Source organism: Cicer arietinum, chromosome 8 (assembly GCF_000331145.2).
Source record: "Cicer arietinum cultivar CDC Frontier isolate Library 1 chromosome 8, Cicar.CDCFrontier_v2.0, whole genome shotgun sequence".
NCBI classification, from domain to species: domain Eukaryota; kingdom Viridiplantae; phylum Streptophyta; class Magnoliopsida; order Fabales; family Fabaceae; genus Cicer; species Cicer arietinum.
The window spans coordinates 10,700,105-10,703,220 of NC_021167.2; positions in this window are offsets into that span (position 1 = coordinate 10,700,105).

Below are 3,116 nucleotides of genomic sequence, written 5' to 3' on the forward strand. Positions count from 1 at the left end.
CGAAAGGTTCTTAGGGTTAGATAATATTGGCTCACCCTAGGAAAAGTTTGTTTTAATCATGTAAAGAAATGTCATAAGTGTCAAATATATGCTAATAATATATATTCCCCACCAATTCCTCTGAACACCATTTCAGCGCCCTGGCCGTTCTCAATGTGGGGCATAGACGTCATCGGAAGGATCGAACCAAAAGCATCAAATGGACATCGCCTCATCTTGGTGGTAATTGATTACTTTACCAAATGGGTAGAGGTCGTTTTGTACGCCAATGTAACCAAAAATGTGGTAGTCAAATTCATAAAAAGGGAGTTAATATGTCGTTATAGCCTATCAAGCAAGATCATTACTGACAATGCCACAAATCTGAATAACAAAATGATGGATGAATTGTGTGTCACCTTTAAAATTCAACGCCATAACTCGTCGTTGTACATAACAAAAATGAATGACGCAGCTGAAGTAGCAAATAAAAACATAAAAAATAAAATAAAATTATTCAGAAAATGGTTATAACATACAAAGGTTGGCATGAGATGTTGTCGTTTGCACTACACGGGTATCGCACTTCGATACGAACTTCAATTGGGGCAACCCATTTTTCCCTAGTATATGGGATGGAGGTTGTGCTACCAATTGAAGTAGAAATCCCCTTGCTAAGAGTATTAATGGAAGCCAAACTAGAGGAGTCAGAATGGGTACAAACATGTTTCGATCAATTGAAGTTAATAGAAGAAAAAAGGTTGGCGGCCTTATGCCATGGGCACTTATATCAGAAAAGACTGAAAAAAGCGTACTAGAAAAAAATATGTACTCGAGAATTCCGGGAAGGAGACCTAGTGCTAAAAAAAATATTAGGCATTCAAAAGGATTATCGTGGGAAATAGACCCCTAACTATGAGGGCCCATACGTCGTGAAGAAAGCTTTCTCAGGTGGAGCTTTGTGTTAAGACAAACTCTATATTTAAAGTTTTGATGAAAATAAACAAAGGTTAATTAAGAAAGTTAATTATGATTCTAAAATGAGATATTTTCAAAATATTGGTAATATATGTATCTATAATTTGTTATACATAATATGATATTGTTGTTGGTGTAGTGATTGTGTTCATTCTTTCCTAACATGCAGTCCCGAGTTTGATTTTATGCTTTGCTTTCTTTTTGGAAATATTCCCTTTTGAAATGGCACAACTGTTGATTTAAAATGAAAAGGTGCAAGAAGGAATCAAACCCGGGTCATGCGCGAACAGGCACAATGTTTTGTCACCAGACCATTGCATAACTTCTGTAACGCCCCAAATTTTTTTGATCCAAAAATTACTTAAAAATATTAGTTTTCTTTTAGAAATAACTATAATTTTTTCTTAGAAGTAGTTCATCATGTAATAATTTAAAGATGCGTCAGAAAATGACTTGATATTTTTTTTTTGTAAAAGAATGTAATGCAATTTACTAAAATATTATTTATTCATTTATTTGCAAAATTAATATTCCAGATATTAGATCAATATTCACTTATGCTCCAAAATAAAATAAAGTCTCTTTAATTGAAATTCAAAATAAGCAAGGTTGACTGAAATTAATTACATTCAATTATTTACCAGCAAATGAAATCTCACTTCCGCATTTCTATTAAAAGTCAATAATGAAAAATAATAACTTTACAATGTACGACAAAATTTTTAGTAATACAAAATATTATTTTTAAAGTAAAGGTCTCATTTTCCCACGCGCGTGCACCAATCAAATATCATTCATACGACTTTTGATATCATTAGTACCTAAATATTGGTGTAAGGGGTCAGTTCATCCCACAACAATATTAAGCCAAATAATAAATTAACAACCATAAAATATGAATATAAAATCTTTTCGTAATAAAAGATTTTAAAAAATTTGATTCTTTAATAGTTCTTATCAAAAGTCATAGAATGTATCTAAATAAATCAAGTAGCAATCGTATAGCAATTAATTAGATCAAAATAAAATAACATAAAAATGTATGCAAGTCATGCATGCTCCTAAACATATATGATCCGGATATAACCAGCCACACAGGCGTCCACACAGAAGTCACCCATACCAATGGGAAAAATTAAACCAGCCACACAGGCGTCCACAAAGATGCATATGATATGTCATGAAATGATAATGATGCTCAAAGATACATATCACCACCCAATTAGATAATCACATAAACCACAAGCCACTTAGGCAACCACAAAGATAACAATATTTAAAACACAAATCACCAGCCACTTAGGCAACCACAAAGATAACAATATTTAAAACACAAATCACCAGCCACTTAGGCAACCACAAAGATAACAATATTTAAAATGCAAATCACCAACCACTTTGGCAACCACAAAGATAAAAATATTTAAAATACAAACCACCAACCAAATCACTTAGACAACCACATAGATAAAATATTCAAAACACAAATCACAAGCCACTTAGTCAACCACAAAAATAATATTATTAAAACACAAATCAAGGTTTGCCGCTAAACACATCACAAAAATCAACTTAATCATGTTATCATAATTAAAATTAAAACTTTACACCAATTCCCCCAAGACTCATATAGATTTCTTAAAAATCAAAACTTTGAAATGAAATAGCACAAAAATCGAAACTTTAAATTAAAGACATCCTAAAAAAATATTACTCATGAGATCATAATAAAAATCATAGCTTTATAATTAAGTACACATAAACAACACACAAATAATAACTTTACATCAAATATATGACATCAAACATATTACTCATGTTATAATAATAAAAATCGAAATTTATAATTAAGTTTATCAAAGCAAACATATTACTCATAAAAATAAAATATTATAGTTAAATTCTTTAAGGCAATTAAAAATCAATATTTTTCTTTTAAGACAACAAGTTTTATATCAATATCTTACAAACTATTAATTTAATATCTAGCCTAACATTGCATGGGGAAAAGCCCTTACCTTAGGCGCTTTCTTTCTTAACACCTCTAAATTTGCACGAGAAATAGCTCACGAGGCAGTAATGAATTCAACACCGATAGATATTAGAATTTACGACTCAGAAAATTATTTTGAGAGTGTAAGAATGACAAATATGTGTGA